Source organism: Cygnus atratus, chromosome 1, assembly GCF_013377495.2.
Source record: "Cygnus atratus isolate AKBS03 ecotype Queensland, Australia chromosome 1, CAtr_DNAZoo_HiC_assembly, whole genome shotgun sequence".
In the NCBI taxonomy this organism is placed as follows: domain Eukaryota; kingdom Metazoa; phylum Chordata; class Aves; order Anseriformes; family Anatidae; genus Cygnus; species Cygnus atratus.
Window position 1 is genome coordinate 22,294,315 of NC_066362.1, and position 24,039 is coordinate 22,318,353.

Here is a 24,039-nt window from a genome sequence, read left to right on the forward strand (position 1 = left end):
TTTGATGTTTACTTTGATTAGAAAAATAAAGGGTACAGAGGACTGGAGCTGCTAACAAGGTTGGAAGGTGCTTAGAATTACACTGATGTGTTCCCAAGATATGTTTCAAAATATAGCATTTTGTGCCCTAAATTACTTCAGCTTTTGTATCAGCACAAGGTCATGTTACAACATTATACCACAACAGTAACAATAAAATTGAAATTGAATCATCCCTTAAGGAAACTTAAAAAGCCAGTCCTGCATTAGCTCAAGAAAAAATAAATAGTAAACACATAAATGTCCTCCTCTACAGATACTAGTGTTGGGTGCAATCCTGATTTGGCAGAGATGTGAACATTCAAAAGGTGTGGTAGCCAAAACTCTAGACAGCCTCACCGTGTTGTGCATATGCTGAGCATCATTTAAACATAGTGACGCTGACACCCAGATGGGTCTGGATGATTGCTGCATGCTTATTAAAGAATTTGAAGGTCTGTACAGAACTTTAATTAATATGTAATTGATGATAATCAATGACATTTGATAGAAATAGAGACCCTTATTTAAGCTTCTTAGAGTGTGTCAGGACAAGAGCTACCACATTATACTTTCTGTCTATTAATCAAATATGAAATATCAGTGAGAAAAGCACTTTTGCTTAGCATTTTGTTAAAAAAAGTAGGGTGAGAAATTGTATTATTCTATGTTGAAAAGGACTAATTCCAGCGCTGCTCTACAGCCCACCCTCTTGAGTGGTATAAAGCTGACACATTTGGTGCCAACATATCTACTGTCTGTAATTCCTTTACTATTAACTCTCCTACACACGCCTGAGAGACTGTTCTAGGATCATCATAATTTTCACTTGCCACACTTAAGATAATGTATTCTTCCTTTATCACAGAAAAATGAGAAACTCTTTTGGGAAGAGTAATAAACAATACTAGTTGGAATGTTCAGTATGGTTAATAGCTTAGTTAACTGTTTTGATTAACTCTGGGTCTTTGCAATAGAAAAGAATATTATCTCCAAATAGCACTTCATTTAACTCTGACACCATATTCACGTATCAGTGTTCAATGTAATTTAGTTAAGTGTGGCTGAGCTTCTTTCGTCCTCTATCAAAGCTAAATAGATGGCACTAGAGATTTTTGCAAGAACTTTTGTCTGCCTCAGGCTCCATCATTGCTCTGCAACATAAAGCGGCCATAAATTCAGTTTGACTGAGTCCTTTTTTACAGAATCCTTAGGATGCCACTGTGCTAATTGTACCTCACATGGGCAGAACACCTGAGGAAGAGGAAGTGTAACCAGAATAGTTCTGATTCTCCAATTGCCAAAACATCTGGAAAACAGCAGGAACTTCTTAATTTCACCAGGCCAGTGCTTTTTGAAGGCCAAGACAGACATAATGGGGTTTATGAGACTACCTCAGATAGTGGTGATCCAACTTTTTTTTTTTTTTTTAATATAAAAAAGTGTAGTAATTTCTGTCAGCCTGAATAAGTAATGCAGGATGTGAATATGATATAAGGAGGAAAGAAATGAAAAAATTCAACAGGTCAGTGCACTAGAAAGCCATACACTAAGTGCTCAACCCATTTGTAACAATTATATTGACTTTTACAGGGCTGGAAACTTTACAGAGAATCCTCTTGTAAAAAGGCAGGTTAATGAGATTGTCCTCCTACTGAGAGACCTTATTTCTCTGGGAGAGTTAAGGGAGAAATAGAATTCAAATATATATATATATATATATATATATATACACATTTGTTTATTACGGCTATCAGAGTACCATGGCTGATTTAATCTAGACCCCTGACTTGAAAAGAAATTTGCTTATGAGGGGGGGAGATGGGTTATTTTGAGGATATGCCAGATACCATGGAGGATTTATGACTGCTGCAACCAGAAGTCAGAATAGTCTCCACTTTTCCTGGTCTTCACTTCACTGCTTTCTGTATTACATTTAAGTCTATCTAAGTCTACAGAGGTAGTGAAATAGAGAAAGCTGTGATTACTTTCCTTAAGTGTCTTTTCTTGACTGTGAACTTGAGATGAATCAAACCCAGTAATTAGTATAATAGTCTTGTTGAGTAAAGATGGGTGGATTTCAAGCATCCACACCAGTGATGCTGAAGAACAGTCTGTATTAGGACTCCTGATTGGATAGAGTGGATATACTTAGTCCTGTGTTATTGAAATCTATACATTTTTGTCATTCTCATTCTAGTCTTAAAAAGCCAAACAGTGGTCTATTTATGTTGTAACTTTGATTCATTTTCAAGCAGCAGGAAATATGGATAAATAGATACTGCTGTGTGCAGTTCGTATAGTTATATCATCTTCTGTCTCTTAATTCAAAATCCTTTTGCATTCATGTTCCCATCACAAGTTTTCAAATATGTGATTCTGTTTAAATAAATAAATAAATAAATCGTTGCTGTGGTATAAATGAGAAAGAGCCAAAATTATTTGGTTTTGACAATCATATTTTCCAAATCTCAAGCATAAATGAAGCATAGTGTCTTACAATAATTTTATCTGAAAAAGACATGACACCTTCTATTGTGAGCACCAGCATTAAAAAAAAAAAAAAAAAAGAGGTTTTAATGAAAATAATTGAGCAATGACTGCCCTTTCTGTGTCAGTTTTGTATGGCCCATTAATTCTGGCGAATCTGTGTAAAAGTCACTATTATCAACTTCATAAAGATAATCAAGCATTAATCCTACATCAGTAGCTCATTATTTTTAAACTCAACTTATTTTATGACCAATAAGTTGACTTAGAGGATGTAAAAGGTACTCCTTGTATTTTAATGAGTGAAAATTTTTACTTTAGGATGGAGTGAAAGATGTCAGAGTCCTGCAAATATTAGTGCTACTCCGAGCACTTAATAATTAGAAATTTCTCTAAGAGAATAGAAACACCTTGCCTTTCTTTTTTATTTTTTTCTTTCTGGACCAGAGAAATAATATCCCCTCAAAATATCATCAAAAGATTTGGAGGAGTTAAAGCTGAAGGCATTTCAGAAATATTTCAATACTAGCTGAACAAACTGCTGATTGAATGGGTTAGCGGCAATAAGGGATGTAAATGACTGAGCTTGCTGTTTATTTTAGTGAAGATGTTAGAACTGTGTCATACAAAGGCTAGGTAAAGCATAGCTAGTAAATCAACTCAGGAATTCTAGTACTGATGCGGTTCTCTTTTCTGAAAGGTACTTTAGTTAAAATAAAATCTGTGAGAACAGGCAGTGTAGAGAGAGGAAATCATATCACTGCTCTTTCCAAATGCCTGGTTTCTGAAAGGCAATTTCTCTCTTCTGAAGGGTTGTTTGAATGGTGTAAACAAATATCAGGCAGGTAACTTTATTTATTTATTTATCTATCTATTTTATTTATTTATTTATTTATTTATTTATTCTGTTCTGCCTGTTGGTGGGGATGGCATTATTTTCATAAAACTGGTAAGGATATATCTGGGTTCAGCTGATGGGGAGCAGCAGGAGCTGCCCTGCTGCTGCTGCCATCCTGCAGCCACCAAGCAGGGCAAGTAGAAGAGAGGGGTGGCATCAGCAGTTCCCATCCAGCCAGAAATCATCACTTGCAGCTTAACTTTGTCAGCCTGTCATAAGGGGATGGCTGTGTCCTGACAGCATGTGGTGCCAACAGGACCAGGCATCATCAGCCCAGGTTAAAAATGTATCAGTACAGAAAACTACACTGTGCTTAAGCTAGAAACCCAACCCTGCTTTGTTTACTTATATGAATGTAGAAGAAATCTACTTCAATAATACCATTTTAGATGTAAAATTTGTACAATTGAAATTAGCATCTCAGACTGGAATCCTTCATAGAGAAATTTAAGATCTTAATAATACGCCTTTGCAGATGAAAAAAAAAAATACAGCATGGCTCTTAAGGGTTGAATCCTTTCCTTCAGATGAAATTTCTGATCATCAGTGTTCATTAGGTTATCTGAAGAAAACTTCAGATAAATGTATCCCATAAACAAACAAACAAAAAAAAAAACTTTGAAAATCTTCAGCTACTATTTATAAAATGGGGGTGGTTTTAAGTGCTTTTAGATAAATTAAATCCATCTCCTGCTTTGAACCTCTATTTGTGTGTGTGTGAATGCTTATCTGTCTGTCTGTCTGCCTGTCCAGCTACATCAATACAGACCTGTGTAAACTTGCTCTAGCAACCCAGACATCTTAGCCTTCCATATATTGTAATGGAAATCAAATGCAAATATTCAGATTTCAGCAATGTGTTATCAAGGTATTTATGGAGCTACATATAGTGAAAGAGACTTCTCTGTTTGCCCTACTAAACCTTTACATTCAACCTAAGACTAAAAAGACCTAATTGAATTGGTCTCCTCCTAACAGCAGCATTAAGCTGGATGCTAGGGGCTGTGAAATGTCATAACGAAGGTGAAAAGAAAGTCACCTAAAGCAAAAATATGAGCATCTTGGGAAGTTAATAATTTTATGGGAGTGTTCCTAAAGGCTTATAATTCTATTACACACAGTAATTATCTGACACAAATGGTTAGTGGCTACTGTTATGCATATCTTCTGTGTTTCTGTCAGATTTCCAACTGTGGCTTAATGCATTGCAGAGCAACTATTACTAGCTTGGTTGTGATTTTGATAGAGTTTATTTTAGGGCTCTGTAGATGCCAGGTAGTACTTAGATATGACTGAAACTTTCATAAATTTAATTTTCACAACTTCTTCCTAGTAAAGGACAGTTTTTGCTCATTCCAGAACTAGACTACTTTGGGATCAAATTTCACTAGGTAACTTAAAAAACTTGGATTTTACTGAAAGGTGGTACCAGTTTTATTGGATTTCCCAGAAACTGTATGACAGATATGTGCTGTGAGAGCTTGGAAGCAGAATCTCTAAAATTTGCAAAGACCGATGTGTTTTACTAGGGCATAATGAGAACCACTGTCCATATCTTTCAGTAGTTTATCACTTTCTTCTTTTGTGCCTTAAGGTCAGATGTATTAAAGAAGTTCTTCTGTGACAGGTTCACAAAGCTGGTGGCTTTTGATGTAGAACAGCATTCTGTAGACTGTATAGTGTTCTAAAAGCATTTGCCTCAGATGCTAGTCAGTTATCAATGATTTAGACATTAGTATCAAAAAACATGCTCTTAGATTCAAAAAAGGGGAGGAATCTGAAATGAAGCTGTGTGCAGGCTTCTGCTCATAAAAGATACTAATTTTATGAAAGTAATAGGTTATATCTTTCTTACAAATGTTTCAACGTAATTAAGAAGAGTATTATCAAAACATAGCAACTCAAAGCCAAAAAAAAAAAAAAAAGCAGCAATTCTTCAGAACTGAAAATAAAAAAATTACATCCTGTTCCCAATGAAACTACATGGCAACAGCTCAAATGGGTTGAATCAATATTGCTTTCAATAGGATAGTGTTCATGCCAATAAGCAAAATGTAAATTTGTTGAATTCAGTTCCATTGTCCAAAGGCAGTGGAAAGTAAAAGCTTAAATTACAACATTCAATCAGTTGGCAAATTGTACATTTAGCTTTTTAGTCTCTGTATTGTACTTAAAATATTCTGCTAAATGTTTACTGCATTTGTATTTGCATTATACTACAAGGACAGTTATATAATGGTTTTCAAAGTAAACATAAATACAGGTGATAGAATGGATGAAGATTCACCCTTTGCGTCATATATAAATACGATCTATTTATGATATATATGTATATATACAAATATATAAATATATCATATTTAGTTGTAAATGAACTTGTATGACCTTTATGGTACTGGCAAACCAAAGTATATTGTTGGAGAGTCCTAGTCCTTTTCATTAAAATTGATATTTTGGATATACTTTCACAGTAGGTATGAATAAATATTGTACTGGAAAAAAAGATCTTGTTCACTGATAGAATTTCAGTTTCATTGGGACAAATAATAGATTTGTCTTGCTTAGGTTTTTCTCTATTCAGAATATGTTCCATCACTTAATTTAAGTGTTTGTATGCTTTAACTTACCCTGTCCCTAAGAGGAAAATTAATCTTCCAAGGAGTAGAGTAACCCTGGAGAGCAGGAAAATTGACACTAACCAGTTGAGACTCGTAGTAATCTCACGCTGTGCAGAAGGTCTAAGAGAACAGTCTACAAGGTTAATGTGTTAGTACTTCAAGACAGTGTCCCAGGAAAAAAAAAAAAAAAAAAGTAGATAATTAACTCACCCAGAGCCACAGGCTATTTTGTGTTTCTACTGTCATTACGATGATAGAGATAGACTAAACAGACTTCCTTTTTTGAGAGTCTGTGCTCTAATGAATTATAAGGGCTCAAATCAGAACAGTGCTTGTCTGTGAACTTGATGCAGTTAAACAGCAGTAGAGCAAAGGGATGTTCCAAAACTCTTCCTTGATGGAGTGTTTGTGTCTCCTGATCGCAGAAGTGGTCACTTTAATGTGCTGCTTTCCTAGCATCAGAAGGACAACACACAACAGATTTACAATTTATATTATTATTTATGCTAATAATGCTTATAACTATGCTTGTAATAATAAGCAATATTGCTATCTATGCTAATAAACACCATAGCTTTTGTTATGGTGGTTGTATGCCAGCATTAATCTACCTTGAACTGGAACAGAAGTTTATATAAAAGAATAAAAAAAAAATCAGCTTATCGAAGAAAGATTATAGCTCTTTAAGAAGAGTCAGGGATACTAGAATTCAAACCACCTCTTATCATATTTCCTGCTTTAAATATTTAGTTGTTTCAGCAACAGCTCTCATGTGTGGAGACTTAAAAAAAAAAAAAAAAAAAAAGAAGAATCTTGTCATTTGTTTTATTCATTGTGTACATGATGTTGCCAAAGGAGATTCTGAGCGGTGCTGAAATTAAATGCTACCAATATTCTGGTGACATCAGGATTGTCAGGTCCCTCTAGTGATACATGTAATTATTTTTGAGTTAGCAATTGAGAAGACCTGGATAAGAAAAGTAGACTTGTCTCAGTCCCACGAAGGGAAGATGAATACACAAAGCAGTTACATACTAATAAGAGCATGAATGGACTAACAAGACTATTAGGAGTACCACTGATCTATCTGTCATAGCTCCCATCTATATATCAAGTCTGTATTTCAGAGAAGGCCTCCTCAGCCATAGCTGTCCTTTACTGGCATGTTGTTCCCATTTAGCCTTTGTTTTTGGCTTAGCAAACAATACAACAGTCTTTCAGCAGTCTGCTTGGTCAGAAAATAACCTTGGAAGTCAAATCTTGAAAAGGAATCAGCAAGGTATGTTTATTGACAGCACTCAAGGAGACTTCTGTCTGACTAAATACAAATCCTTGTGCAGTATTTTTTATTTTTATTTTTTTATTTTTTATATCTGTTTGTAAGACCTTTGTCAGTGTTTCACTGAAACCAGACCAATTCAAGAAGTTCACCTGCAGTTCATAGTGGGAATATATTTTGAATATATATATATATATATATATATATATAAACCACTGTGCTACTATTACTCCTATTTAGCCACCTTCCTTAAATGATTCTGTACATTTCAGTCTGAAAACTTTATGAATGAAGCATGGGCAAGACAGGGCCAAACTTGACTTAGGCAAAATTAGCTACAATTTGGAGCCTTTGCCATGACCCTCCCCTATGCAACAAATGGGAGAGCCAGGCTGGTTGCTGCCAAATCCCATGAGAGTGACAAGAAACAGTGACATCAACTAACAAATGAGTGAAGTTAGATGTAGTTATAGCAAATACTGTTAACATTCTTTCCATCCTCAGGTGAAAATATTAAGAGCAAGCCTTATTTTTCAGGGCTCTGCAAGATTTCTGTCTTTCTCTTTCCTTCTTCTCTTCCTGTGGGAAGATTATCCTACTCTGGGGTAACAAAAATTCATTTTTTTCCTAAACAGTTGGCAGAATATTTTGTTTTCTCTTGGTTAGCTTTCTTGAACTAGCTTTTCTCACTGGTATGTCACAGTTTCTAGTGAAGCTTTCCAAAGATTTTTATTTTTTCCCTTCCTTACTGACAGTCCTCATCATGGACAACTTTATTTTTTTTTATGAGCAAATGACAAATCAAGAGTTATTTCCATTAAGCTCTCAGCCAAATAATAAGAAATATAGGCCAGATTCTGCAGTTCCTCTTTATGTAGAGCTGCTTCATTGATCTGTGAGAGATTCCTTATGAGATAAATAATCTGCTTTATAAAATAATTCCCACCAAGAATACATAGTAAAGGTATTGGTCACAGACTCTGAAGCTTTAAAAAAGTGTATATTCCTCCCAGGCAAGAAAAAGAGGAAAAAGTAAACAAATAATTCAATATGTATTATTCATTCAGTGTGTGCATATATATTGTGTACATTTAATTTTGATTTTTTGAAATCACTTTTGAGAAGGAAAGAAGGAATTGGTCTACCATAACAGATGATAGTGCTATTTGTATTTTTATATCTTTGCATTTCTAAGAATAAGATTATTACAGCAGTTAAAAAATGTGTAATAAAACCAATTTCACCCTGTTTTCACCCAATCACCAAAACATCCAGTTTTAATACTCTTTATGTGGAATACATTTTGTTCACTTAATTGTATGATGAATACAGATAGTAACTAATGAGGATAAATTAATTGATGTATTCCAAAAATTCCAGAAAAGCAAATTATCTGGTTTGGCAATAGTTATTGGCAAGATCTTCACTGATCAATGTGGAATGGCACCACTTAGCCTTCACTAAGATTTCACTTTTTTTCTTCAGTGTTCCAACCAAATAATACATATAAATCAAAGGAAAAGGTAGAATTCTGAAAACATTCTGTTAATCTGAGGGACAGGCTGATGAAGTCCCTGTATTTCTTTGTTTGACAAGTTTTTATTGAACTCAAAGCATAAGGAAGTTGAAATCATAACAGAAGATAACTGGATGCCTTTTAGATAACTGTAGGCCAGCTGTGATGTGTATTCATTAGTTAATTTTGTGAAAAATATTTTATGTTTGGTTTGTTATTGCATTATTTCTCATGCACAAAACAGGGAACCACTTTCCCATCATGCATTGCTTTCTTTAAAATAAATAAATGAGGAAGTAAACGTGTATTTGTCATTCTCCATGACACTTTTTTATTTTTTTTAATAAACTGGCTTCTCCAGAACATTAACATGTACATCTGGATGGTGCTACTGATGAAGAGAGCTGAAGCCTAAAAAACGCAGATTTCCAATTGTCTCTAATGGCAATGAAGATAAAAAGCCTGAAGATTCCACGAATTTATAGCATGGAGCAAGTTAATAGTTTCTAGTTATTTCTTTATGTGTTGCCTTGTTTGTGGGGCCATAATTATACACTGATTACAGCTAGAAAAAAGTCTCTGTTCTTCTCTATCCTGAATAGTAATTACTCTGTTACTGTGTTTCACTATCATTCCTTTCTTTTTCTCTTTCTGAACATCATCATATCTATTTTAGGTTTTAACATAGCTTTTGGGAAACAGAAATTTAAAAATATTGTTTACGTTGTTTACAGTGATACTCATTCTGTGAATTACATATTGGCTATTATATATTACTAAGTAATTTAGTGTAACTAAGTGTACATACCCATACTGTTGGAGAACATTAAAATAAGAGGCTGACTACAGCTTCTCTGAGTTAAATGATCTAGGTCATGTTTGAATGTCTATCCCTTCAGGTGCCCTCTCTTCAATTAAATGAAAATAGAGAACGTCGGACTGAGTCTGCTGTTAAGTAACGAATCAGTTTACTGTAACAGAAAATAGTGCAATGTGTCTTAAAAAATAAAATTCTTATCACTACCCCTCTGGCATTCTCATGTTACACCAGATTTTGAAGCAAAATTGGAGGGGCTGTAAATTGTCCTTACCCAACTGAATTCCATTGGAACCTTTTTATTCAGTGGCATCTGGGTTGAATCGTATGACAGTTCAGGTTGAAAGGGACCTCAGGAGGTCCTTTCTGCCAGATGATCCTCATGGGAAAAAGGTTATACCAGTCTAAACCTCTCATTTCAATTTATGCCAAATATTTCTTGTCCTCACACCACTCTGGAGAAGATCTTGGCTCCATCTCCTTGTAGGCACTGAAAGCTGCTCCTCAGGCAGCTTGATCGTGAAGCTGTGTCTTCTCAAGGCTGAAAAAGCCCATCTCCTCATAGGGCAAGTGCTCTAGCCTCCTAAACCTCTTGCCGCCTCTCTGTTGAGTTTTCTCCAGATTATTCATATACAGAGAGGCTATATTTAGATATGGACTAAGATATAAATATATTAAGATTATTAACATAGAGAAAGAGGCTCAAGAACAAATTTGTGCATCGAATGTACTGGTGAAACACTAATGATTTTGAGGCTTTTGTCATCAGTCTGTAAGCGAAAGGTTATAATACAAGTTATAAGAATAAGGAGAAATGAAATAGCCCTGGTAAGATGAGATCAAACTCCACTTGGTAAATTGGAACAAGATAGTGGCATTCTGTGGAGGAGTTTTGATTTCTTCAAAAGCATACCTACAATTGTAAAATGCATTGTAAAAAAGTAGATGGGAGCATTTCAATTTTGTTCAAGATTGGGTGAAAAATGACTTTTGACCAGCTTTAAGTTACTACAGTAGGCTTATGATATTATAAAGACTATCACAGTTTTTTTTTTTTCTTTAAGCACAAAAATCAGAATATCTAAAAAGCCATGTCCTTTTTTATTTTATTTCAGAGTGCCTGAGAACAACCAAGCAGGTTCACACTTTCTCAGGGTTACAGTGATGGGTAAAAAAGACTTACTTTTTTGGGGTGCATATTGTCAGTAGAAATAACTGATGAAAAAAAAAAAAAAACACACAAAAACTTTGGGATCAGAATATAGTTATAACACAATGTGCAGTGAATTGCAAGTCTGAAGCTTCACTGTGCTCATAACAATTCATGCTAGGGTTTCTGCTGATATAAGTAGTAAAATGTGACAATCTGACTATATCCCATCAAGAGAAAGCTTATGCTTCAACAGTACTTTGCATATTTATTATGTTGTTTTTACTAGCATACTAGCACCTACAGGAGGGATTTGATAAGGCAACAAAGATGGTAAAGGGTCCAGAGGGCAAGACATGAGAATTAGCTGAAGTCATTTGGTTTGTTCAGCCCAGAGCAGAGCAGGCTGAGGGGAGGCCTCATGGTGGCCTGCAGCTCCCTCACGAGGGGAGCGGAGGGGCAGGCACTGAGCCCTGCTCTCTGGGGACAGCGACAGGACCCGAGGGAACAGCATGGAGTTGGGACAGGGGAGGGTCAGGCTGGGTGTTAGGGAAAGGTTCTGCACCCAGAGGTGGTTGGGCACTGGGACAGGCTCCCCAGGGCAGTGGTCATGGCACCGAGCTGCTGGAGTTCAAGAAACATTTGGACAACGCTTTCGGACACATGGTCTGATTTTTTTTATTTTTATTTTTTTGTGTGACCAGGAGTTGGACTCAATGATCCTTGTGGGTTCCTTCCAACTCAGATATTCTATGATTCTATGATTCCCAAGAAAATGTTTAATCGTCAAGTCTTTTAAAGAAAAGATGAGTGTCTGATGGGTATATTTTGTGCTAAACTCAGTGTGACTTTGGTGTACTCAGATGTATTTGTTGGATTTACCCTCTGTGAGGAATTCAACTTGTTTGTACCATGAATTCTAGATGGCCCTTGGCAGAAGGGAAAGGCCCTCAGACCCTCAAGATGGCCCTGTTTTTAGCTGTGTGAAATGATAGAACTTCAGGCACTTTGGTAAAGTTTAGGGATGTAAAGGTGTTTATGCAATCAAGAAAGTTTTTAGTTACTTATTAATATTAGAGGCCTAAATTGAACTGTATGGGGAGGTCTTTATATTTTTCTGGATGTTGTCTTTTGCTTAGTCATGAGCATCTTGTTCAGCACTGTCTCATTTAGTATGTCTCAGGCATGATAAAGCTCAAAGTTGCTGAAGAAGCTCTGACAGCATATCTTCTACACACCACCTCTGAAATACTGTCTCCAGATAAGCCTTTTCCTCCCCTCCACATCACCGTTTGTAGATAATTGCCCTGATTCAAACACAGGAAGTAAGTAGAACAAATTGATTCTCTGTATCTGAAAGGGACAGCACTGTCTACCAGGGAACTTTTCTTCAAGTTTTGTCACAGTTTTACCCTGGTGAAGACAGAATATGTGCAGCTATAAGAGTGCTGCCAATGGAGTGTGTGCAGAAAACCTGCTAAAGGAGCAAACCCCCTAATGTCCCTAATTTAGAAATGAAGCCAATCAGTTCTAGTTAGTTTGCGATTAAAGAACTAGTAATCTTCTAGGTTGTGGGAATGTAGTATTTGTGGGTAAAGTGTCTTCTTGTTTTAGATTGAAATCCCCTTACAGAAGCAAATTGTCCATGTCCTGATCATGAAATCAAGCAGTCTATTAACTGGCTGCTTAGTTCTAATTTATGGTGCTTTTATTTTTATAAAGACCTGAAAAATACCTTTAATTAGAACAATGAGGAAATTACAGATTTTCATTTGCAGATTTTCACCTGTTGAAAATCTTATGTTTCATCTGTTATCTACAAGTTTGCTCATTTAGAAAAAAAGTGGTATTTCACCATCTCTAGTAAAGAACATAGGTTTACTTCAACAGTAATACATTATAATGGCATAGTCTACAGCAATTCAGAGATCTTGAATCCGCCTTTCCCATTCTGACCCACAAAAAAGTGCCTTTTTTTTCTTAAAGAAAAGTTAAAAATGTAAAGAAAAAAGTATTTAATATTCCTTTACATTCTAGTATTTTTTTCTACTGGTTACACCACTGAAATCAACTATTTCTTTTACTCGTCATGCCCTACTTCCTGCAATATGATGGTATCATTAAAATGGGACACAGCAGGAAGAGACATTGGATAGGGCAAATGGAAAAGTTAATACAACATTTTCTTCAGCTTTTAATATTGTAAAAAGTTGCTATTGGATCTTTTCACATGCTTAAATTGGTAGCTGTCCTTTTGTCATGAAAAGCATTCTTTCTTTCCCTTCCTTTTTGGTTGCAGTTAAAAAAATCCTCCTGCTGTTTCTTCCTGAAAGAAACACCCTCTAATTCCACATGGGAACTCCATCATGACTAGTTCTGTTTTGTCCAGGTACAAAAATTTCCTCTTGGATATTTTCTGCTGTGAATATAAACCCAGTAATAACTCAAAGTGAAATTATTTTATGTTTTATTATGTTTATTTTCATTTTACGTTGGTTTTCATTGCATTTGTCTTGAAATCCTTTCTCATAATAGTCTTCCTAGTTAGTAACATGCAGTCCTGTGAGCTAAACCAAATGCTCTGTATTCTTTCATATCTAAACTCAGTCCTTGCAGAAACTGTGAGAAAACATAAGCACAACTGATTTTTTGTTCTGCTGGTTCTAAGTCTCTATCCTCATAGCAGCAGACTGAACAGTAGACAGCATACAAGACACTGTGGGAGATACTAGCATTAGGCTTCCTCTGAGGACTACATAGTTGTCTCACAGACATTGAAGAAAATGTTAAAGTGCATTGTGTTGTTGACAGAATAAGCAAAAGAAAATAATACAAGCCCAGACCACCAAGTATGAACAGGAGTGGGATGTGTGAGCTGGCAGCTGAGAGAATCTCAGATCTTCAGTTAAGTGAGAAACACCTGGGAGGGAGGAGAGTGTATGTGGACAGAGAAGCTAAACAACTGGAGGAGAAACCATTCTCAATGGAAATGCCGGACACCACAGTGAGTTTACACAGGTCTTGACAAAAGGGATATGATATTCACTGAACTGCTGTTTAAATTCAAGATTAGTGAAAGACGTGTTTTTTAGGGGGATGGGATTTATGTTGCCTAATATTTGTTTTAAGAGTTAAATATGTAGTCACACAGGAACAAATCAGTTCAGGAGGGCACTTTAACCCATTTCCTTAGATGTTTCCTTTTTCAGAGGGGTTGAGATGAATTATAGTCTGGGGTTTCCTACCTCTTCTTGGAAGTAAAAAAAGCTTTTTTTCAGGCTAGACAATGAATTACTAGATCACTAAGACTGCATGAGATGCATCCCTATCTAAGCAACTAACTGCAAGGAAACACCACAAGCTGATGAACAAAAATTATCCGGTACTTGATGTGAAATGGTTACATTGAACCACTTAGTGCAAGTGGCTATTCACAATACATTCCAAATCTTTGTTCAAATTCTCTGCATACACAATGCATCAAATATTGATTGCAGAAATGGCCCCGATGAGATGCCCCTTAGCTTGCAGAGTTCAAACCAAACCAGAGCAGCCATCACACATGGTCCTTATTTGATGTAGGGGCAGATCATTCAGCCCAAATTTCTGAAAATCAGAGGAGAGGCCCCCACATGAAGCTCTTTCCATCAGCTCAGCTGAGAAAGCCTACATTCCTACTCACAGATTAATAACAAGCCAACCAATGGGTAATGAAAAGGGCATAATAACATCTCAAGCTGATACTGTCTTTGTTAAATAGCTGACTATGAACTGTTTGCAGTCTGAATTAGTCTGCTTTTGTGGAATATCTCACAGAAGTGAGAAACTAAACATCCAGTCCGTAGTCATTAATATAACTAGTTCAGATGTTGTAACTTTTTTGGTGAAGTCTTGTTGTAACTTAACCCTTTTGTCTCTGAAAAGACTCGAATCAAATAGTGACCATAGATACTTAAGAAACCAATGTGCTTGGATACCTCTATGTCTGTTTACACTTCCAGCAAATACTTTCCAATTACAAGAAAGGCCTGTTCTAAGCAAGGTCTCAATCCAGTTTGTAACTAAAAATAATACTCCTGAGGACAAAAGTCCCTAGAGTTTATAGTCTGAAGTTTAAACTTAGAAGTTAGAAATTGACATGGGTAATCTATGTTAGAAAATGTAGGTTCTTTCTACATTCTCACCTCACCATGATTTTTCCATGATTTTTTTGCCCCCTTTTAATTAGAGAAATTCAGCAAAATATTTGGTTGTCTGCTCATGCTAACACTCACTGGTGTTCTGACCCTATTCTGAGAGATAAAGAAATTGGGGATTTCTCAAAAGTTTTGTATTCATATAGATTCAATCAATAGATTGTACATACCTGAAAGAGTGTGCTAGGCTACCAAGGAGCAGTACTGAAATTCCTGAGCATATCTTTAGATCCCAGTTATCAAATGAACAGGATATACAACAGTGGCAAATTTTTGTAGACTTTAGAGAAGATCAAGTTGTATGGGGACTGACAAATGCTTCCATTTTATTATGTTCTTTTATTTGCTATTATTAGTGAAAGCATTTATATTTATGGGTAGAGAAATTCAAAGTAAAGTCACAAAAGTTGAGCTGACTTTGAAACTTAAAATTTGAATAACTTTTAAAATATATCTTTGATCAAGTAGTTCTTAGATCTCTGTGTTAGCAAATAGTAAGCAAGTTTTCTCCTTTATCTTCATATTATTTCATTTAGAAAGGTCAGATGAAATTTGTGACATGCTTTAATTATGACAAACACCTAATTTTATGATATAATTTAAAACACTTTTTTCCTGTACAAAAATCAGACAAATAACATTCCTCATTTACAAACCAAACTGACAACTTATGAGGTTGAAAATCCCTGTTTCTGTAGAATTTAGGGAATGACAATTAGCTCATGGCTTCACATTTGCAGCTGATTGTTATTTTTTATTTTTATTTTTTGTAAATATGTACTGATATATATCGATATATGTAAAACAAAGAGCAGCAATCTTATGTTTGGCATTATTTTAATTGAAGTTAATGCATTAAATTTTTATTTTCATATGTAATGTACAATATATACAACTAAAGGGTTAAAAAAGTCCAATGTCATAGTAACATAGAATCAAATCAACTCTATTACTTTAATACATACTAAACCTTGGAAATACAAAAAGAATGTAAGAAGCAGTGGATCATTAACACTTGTAAATGCTATAATATATATATAAAAAAAAAACTTACAAGGGTATAAGACTCAAGGAAATCTGAGACATGAGATACTTTAGTGTCCATCCTAAAATAAAAACAGATGAAGCAAGATGGGACTTGAGTGACATTTAATAATTGTATAAATATTTAGGAAACTTGAAAAACCACAGAATCAAAGAATGGTTTGGATTGGAAGGGACACTTAACATATAGTCCAACACCCCTGCTTACTGACAGGGATATCTTTCACTGGATCAGGTTGCTCAAAGCCCCATTCAACCTGATTTTTAATGCTTCCTACGATGGAACATCCACAGTATCTCTGGGAAACCTGTTCCAGTGTCTCATCATCTTCATCATGAAAAATTTCTTCCATATATGCATCGAACGAATGTTCTCTTAGTACCCCAGTCCTCTCTTTCCCTTTTATTTAAATTCCTGCAGTGTCTTCCTTTTTTTTTTTTCTTTTTTTTTTCTTTTTTTTTTTTCTGTAGGTATTTCCGGAACAGGTATGTGCTCTCAGGTTGTCAGATGTATTGCCACCAGAAAGTGAACCAGTGAATAGAGAACTGCCAGAGCACCATTTTTGGAGGACCAGAATCTTCTGGCAGTAACACTGATAATGCTCTGCCTGCAAGTTTCAAAGCTGCAGTCAGTTGATAACATGGTCATAAAACTTTTTGAAATGTTATACATAGCTTTGAGTTTTGTCCTCACTAAATAATATATTCCTATGTGACCAGTTCCACTGATATTGGTTGGTGCACCTGAAGGAGAGATTACTTATCCCACCATATTTTTGATGCATCTTTTCTTTTACATATGTTTCATGGTTCTTAGTTAGATTGGTGGAAACCATTTCCAACAGTGTCTTATCATTATTTGAATGTAGTCAGTACTGCTTAGCCTAACAGCAGAACAAATCTTGGATCAGCAAGACACTATTTTACACGATACTGATGCTGGTAGATGTAGTAGACTGAAGTTTTAAATGTACGAGAGTTCTGAATGCCTGTGCTAACCAACTTTTTAAACAGTGTTTCAAGGAGATTTAATTAAGCAACGAGAAAGCAATAACTAGAAGAGGGATTTTTTCTTCACTCTGATAAGAATATTTAAAATGTTGTTAGTGACTCAAAGCACCAAAATGAGCAATGCAACTTCATTTGTTTTTTTCTAAGTGAAAACAGTCTTATAAATGTCACACATAGCTGTGGGAACAAAAAGAGAGGAAAAAAAAAAGTGACCAGAATTATGGTTTAATTCAACTTTGATGTATACTATTGTGCATTTTTAGAAGTGTATTGCTGAAAAAAAAATCTGATTTACTGTGAAGGTCAGGAAAAATGTTATGGTATTTCCAATAAAAAATGTTTGTGTGCAGGGAGGTTTTTTTTTTTTTTTTTTGAGGTACTCCATTTAAAGAACCAGACAAAAAAAAATCTAGTTTTTCATTTAAAGTGAAGTTAAAGTGAAAATTATTGAAACCTGTTCACTCACCTGAAATATTCTTTTGGCTATTCTGTTTGCTTTGTTTTTTGAAAGGATGAAGTTTCAGCCCAGTTCTGGGTAGGATCTATTTTAAAATCTCCACATTCTTCTTGGGTTGAAAAACTGTTTTGTTTTAATTTGTTTTCTCAGACCTTTACTAATTGGTGTTGCTATATATATGTATATATATTCTGGTGAGTTGGTGTAAAGTATAACCCTTCCAAAATTGTATCAGGTACCAATTCACAAAACCTCTTCTGTTAATTGTTGAAGAATAGACAGTCAAACTGCTTCATTTCACTATCATTGCCTATACATCCTCAATTTTCTTTTTGGAATGGCTAAGAAAGAAAATTGATATAATCCTTAGCTTCCTCTCTGAATTGCTTTCTAAACTGACAGTGTACTATTACTGAAAAGTTTTATGGGGCTCTCTGTGGACTAACTCATGTACAGAACAAGCATCACTGTTACCATGTGGCTACTAGAAAGCTCAACTCCGTCACTGTAAAAGTACATCACCCCCTTAAATTTCAGTAACTGAAGATAATGATCTCTATTGCATTATTTGTTCTGAGAAAGCAAACTCTCTACAACATGTAAGGAAAGCAACTGAATAATCAGGGAAGACTGCAGTGGGAGCACCATACGCTCTTAGTGCTTCCTGCTGAGACTGCTAAAATGGCTAACATTTATAGATGACAACTTTCTGAGGAAAAACTACCTGCAAAAATGGGAAGTTCTAACAAATTCTGAAAGAGAACTTTCATGCCTGAGCTAAAGAGTGGTGGGAACCTACTTAAAAGTGCTAGCGATTTAGCTGTGATTGACATGCAGAGAAAGATCAATCCCAACACAACAATATTTATCTTTGATTTTGCTTGCTTCCAAGTACAGCTTGACTAAAACTGTTTTGTGAGCCAAGTAAATGGGATAAATAATTCAACTGTGAGTGAAAAATGTGAATTATAACTGCAAACTGATGAAATGTTACTAGGTATGTAAGATCCAGACTTGTAAACACATAAGTTAGGAAAAAACAAACAAACAAACAAACAAACAAAAAAACAACCAGGAGTTGCACAGATGCACCAATGGCCTTTATGCAGTAATTACACTCGAGCATATATAACAAATGCAAGTAAATGGTAGCTAGCAGAATAGATTTTTCACAGGTAACCGTTTTGCCTATTATCATTTTCACAAATCATTTTTATTATCACTCCATCCTCCAACATTACTTGTCCTCACACTATTACCCCCACAGATCTTTCTCCCCTTAATTGCAACACAATCCCTAAAATGTGGATTTGCCACTCAGCACAAATGAGAGGGGATAAGATGAAAGAAGAGTAGATGGGAATGTGGAAAGGCAAGAGGAATACAAACTCTCGGAAAGGGATTTTTCCTTGTTGGTGACGAATCCATAGTTAGGAGATTCTATCCCTTCTACAGTAGGATTTCTACCACTGCTAAGACAGCTATTCATATTGCTGTCCTCTAACTGCAGGAGAAAACGTACAAGCCTTGTTTTTGTTTTTTTTTTAAGTTTTTTTTTTTCCTAGATAAACACAGATTTTGCCAGAAATTACCAACCCTAAGTGTAAGATACATGAATCAATCAATAACAAACATAGCAATAAGTATGTTAAAATAGTATAAATGGAATCTATAGTCAGCAGTGTTTCTCACATGAGGTTTTCAACCAGATGTTGAATATTTATCCATTGTTAGATGTATCAAAAATGGCACAAAAAATCACAAGTATTATATTGATATTATTAGGTTAGTGAAATAAATGATATAACCCTACCAGATGATGATGACAAAGTAATTTTCATTTTAACTAAGTGAAAGACTATGACACATTGCAAGAACTGAAGATGAGTTTTTTAACATGAATTTTCTAAAACTTACATGTGAGAGTTTTCAAACAGCTGGCTGGATGTTTTCATGGACTTATCATAGATTATATCTATATCTGTGTTTAGTATAGATCCCAATAAACAGTGAGAAATGAAAATAAATATTTTAAGGTTGATTAATAAAAGTAATAGTTTCTGCATACAGTTCTGTAAACACTGAATGTTGATTTTGAATAAGAACCTTAAAATGATAGAAATCAAGGTGGCTCAAATTGAAAAATGTGTTGCTGATAGATTTCAAAGAGGAAAGTTTCCATCTGTTGACTAAAGATTAGGAAATCAAGACAACACCTTGAAACATCCTATTTCTCAGGTGGAGCTCTAGTTATGTGCTCCTATTTTCTGCACTACTTTTCTAAGCTTGGAACCTGATGATTACCCTGTCATTTTTTTTTTTATTTCCAAAGATTAGTATCCTAGACCCATGCACACTGCATCCCCATAGCACTGACATCTGTTCTTCTAAGCTGGCCACCACTCCTGTTTCTCCAAGCTGTCCAGTACACAAAACCTTTCTCAAACCCTTCGCCCTATTGTTCAAGTCTGGAGCTCTAACTAGCTGTTGTATACAAGGTCTTTGATATTAATATTCGGTCTTCAAGTAACATAAATTAAGATTTTAACTACATATATAGGATGGATTCTTGAAAATATAGAAATAAATATGAGAGATAATGTCAGTAGCATTTTTGCACAAATTGCTTCAATAATGCAAATTGGAAACAGAAATATTGGCAAGACAGCATGAATGGGATTGGTCAAAAATGTAAGTTGACCTGGGTATTTCCAGAAACTATGTAGTTGATAAATAAAGTAATTAATTAATTTTCCCTGTATCACAAATTATGAAACAAGTATATCCATTTGCCTTATCTAGATTTTTATCTATCTATCTATCTATCTATCTAGATAAGAAAATAATAAATAAGCACTTTGCTCTGTACTCTTGTTGCCATGGACATGTGCACAGAAATTTAATCTACATACACCCTAAGATTATCATTAAGAAGACAGTCTCTAAAATATAGGTGAATTGTGTAACGTATCCCACAGCAGTCACCTGTTGGTGAGATCAATGACTTAAGTTTTAGTTGCTTTGCTTATATCCCACAGGTGGTATTATCACCCATGTATGAATTCATTGCCTTAGCTATATTACATTAATCTTAATTTACTTACTGTATTGTATTGTTAAGTTTTTAATTAAGATACATTTTAATTTATTGTTGTGAAGGCCTCATTTCTCTTGGGTATGTTACCCAAAGTCTCTTGATTCCCACATCCTACGTGGGGAATTGGCAATGTCATGTGCTTCTCTTTCCCTCACAAATGATAAGCCCTGGCCACAGCCCCTTATCTACCTGATCCATGTCTCACCTTATGTTCCTTATCTTTTCCTGCTATAGCTGAGCTCCACCATCCTGAACAGAAAAGACGCTTATCCCTGCAGAGATACTTCCTGCTATAGTCCAGTTTGTCCCTCTTGCTCAGGAAGTGCAAGAGTAGTTATGGCAACATTATACAGGCTCGTAGAGGATCATTGTTGGTCTCTGGGGTTCATGAAAAGATTCCAACTAAAGGCAGTCAGGAACAGCTGACGCTTTTCCTGGGCTTGTGATACATCTCTTCCTAGCTCTTCTGTAGCCCAAGATGATAACATTAGTACACATATCTATGTATTTTCCCCATTGGTCAGAGAAAGTCTCAACATCTTGCTGCGATTCCCCACCAGCTTGCACTATTCAACATCTGGATTGGAAGACCTGCTGGAAAATACTGTGACATATTTCTCTAGATTTCCTTTGTATGGAAATCAGAGAAGGGGAGGATGGCATGAGCCCAGTTCTTGTCTCAGGTCTTGGCACACTGTCAGACCAAGCAGGTATGAAGTGCCTGGGTTCAAGAGTTTTAAACATCTTCGCAGTTTTTTTGGTAATGACATAGCCTAAGCAATCTTTTCTGGAATAAAAACTGTAGGATGAGAAATTGAAGTGATCATTAAGAAAGCATTAAAGCATTTCTGTTATGAGATACATATTGTTTTATTATTTCAAGTCAGCCATATGTGTAAAAGCATGCCTTGCTGAGCTCAGTGTCAAGCTATAAATGAAGCTATTATTACTTCATATACAATCTGAAGACAAATTATAATCATGTCTTCCAAACATGTAATATTATCTTTGTAGTAGATGAATATATTTATGATTTAGACAATATTCAGCATTTTACAATTATACATTAATGTTTATTTAGGACAGTGTAATATAATCAGATTTAATCAGATTTAAATTGATGAGTTCTTATCATCTTTATAAATTAATGTTTTCAACATTTGAGAATTCCAGAAAGAGAAAATGGAAAGAAATTTCAAGAAGAAAGAACGTGTAATTCAGTTTTTATTTATTTATTTATTTATTTATTTCCCTTATGGAAAGCAGAGACTTCTATTGTCTTCTGGGTTTTCTAGTTTTAAAAGTATTAATTTTGTGATGTTGTTCACCCCTTCATAATTACGGGAAGACACTCAGTGGTAATAAATTCATTTATAATCTTTTTTAATCTGGAATTTATATGATAAATTAGTTTCTGATCACATATTTGTGAAGAGTAAAGGTGAAATAGTATACTGTGGAAGAAATTTATAGAAATCCGATGTGTGCTTAAACTACAGTGTAATAGAGGGGACCGTAATCCTTTTTTTTTTTTTTCTTTTTTTTTCTTTTGTAAATCTGTACTACTTAGTACAATTTATTTGCACAAGTGTTTGCAGCTTTTAGGGCATTATGACTTAGCATTTTATTATAGAAAAGGATTTCATTCTGTCTTTCACCAACCCTCCACCCTTCAACATACACATCCGTCTGTCTGATGTGTGAGGAGAATTACATTTGACTTGGAAATAGAAAGAGGTATGTCTCCTTCAAACATCTCCTGTCCTGACCATCACATCTAGAGGATGTGGAAGCTCTCAGGAAAACATGCAGGTTATTGACTGTGTGCCTGCAGCAGTTCTGTAAATCCTACCCTTCACTCCTTGACTGGCAGGCATACTGTCTTGATTCCTGTCTTAACCAGACAGGAACAATTAAGGGAGGGCTCCTAAGCAGTACCCATCAATTACTGTTGGAAGCTAGTTCACAAATGAAATAAGTTAATAAAGTTGCAATCTAATTAAGCCACATCTCTTACATCCTTAACATCTTCTTTCATGTCTAGGTAATGCATTTCAAGGAACTGTGTAATTTTCAGCATGTGCAAGGAAAAGTTTTCTGTTTGCTTGGTTGCAGTAGTGTCGCACAATTTACTAATCATTTGCCAATCATTACATAGAACACTTTGAAAAGTGTTAGTTGAGTTACTTGTAATAAGTCACAAAGTTATGTGCTTTACTCTCACGGTCAGTAACAGTCAGTACCTTTTCAAGAAGCAGGCATGTTTTTTTTTTTTTTCCTTCCTTTAATCCCTAAATACATTTTTATTTCTTTCCCTAAGGAGAAATAAAAGCGTGTCATAATTTTTTAGTGCTATTTATTTCTCCCAGTGCTCAGGGATATTTTAAAACATAAAACACTGCTGATTGTCAGATTACAGATTTGTTCATATGTTACCATTGTAATGTGATACAGTGGCATTGGAGTACAGCAAGCAAACAGAAGGCTCTGAATAGAGTCCCTGATTTTTTTTCTCATGTCATATGAACTTGCATGTTTTTTTCTAAAGAAAGATCTTGCATACAGTAAATATGCAGTCATATGGAATGCAAATTTGCAAAATTTGGATACATCAACATTAATATCATGAATTGATAAAACACTGTTTTGAAATAAAAACAAACAAAAAATAAGGTAAAGAATAGTAAAGAAATGGTGCATAAAATTTTGGTTCATTTTTATATTCTTAGTTTCAAATAGTATGAATGGATTATTTTTACACTGAATGAGTCTGTTATCTAGTAGATAACCTTGGTTTTAGTCTTGTGCTCCCTGAGTCAATGGGAACTTGGCTGTAGACTTCAGCAGGACAGATTTCATGTCAAGATCTGTAAAGCCCTCTTTCCCCTTGTAAAAGAAAATTCTGTGCCTTAGAAATCAATGCCTGTATTCCCACAGAGGACATGGCATTGCATGTTGGTTGTCAACCTAAAACATAATTTTTCTGAACTTTAATTTTAACTTTTCCACTTAGTAATATCACCCCTGAACATAAAAGACATCTCTGGATTTGGATGTAGATGATTAATGTGGGAAATCCCTGTAGAATCAAAATCTCATAATGTATTGATTTGCTCTGTATTCCCTCTGTAGGAAAAATGTCCCTGTAGGAAAGAGCAGGCAGTACATGGCTCTCAATGGGAAGCATAATTCACTAATAAATACAGCGAAAAAGTCTCAGAATAAGCACTTTTCAATATGGAGACAGATGGCCACATCACTTGGCAAACATTCAGCTTTTTTGTCCTGACATGTTTAAATAATGTTTATCAGGCAATAGACATAGATAAAAATCAAGGTAGCCTTAAATTTATCTAAAACAGAATGTCAAGCTGCTGTAGAAGTGTCCTATAAATAACAATAAACAGTTGTTGAATGAAAGTCAATAAGCTGCAAAGAGTATTTCTAC

General features: G+C 35.1%; 1 protein-coding gene across 15 annotated transcripts in view; it reads left to right on the forward strand.

Moving 5' to 3' along the window:
• The window catches only part of GRM8 (glutamate metabotropic receptor 8), a 348,011-nt gene that overhangs the window by 196,526 nt on the left and 127,446 nt on the right, over positions 1 to 24,039 (forward strand). The window lies entirely within an intron of this gene.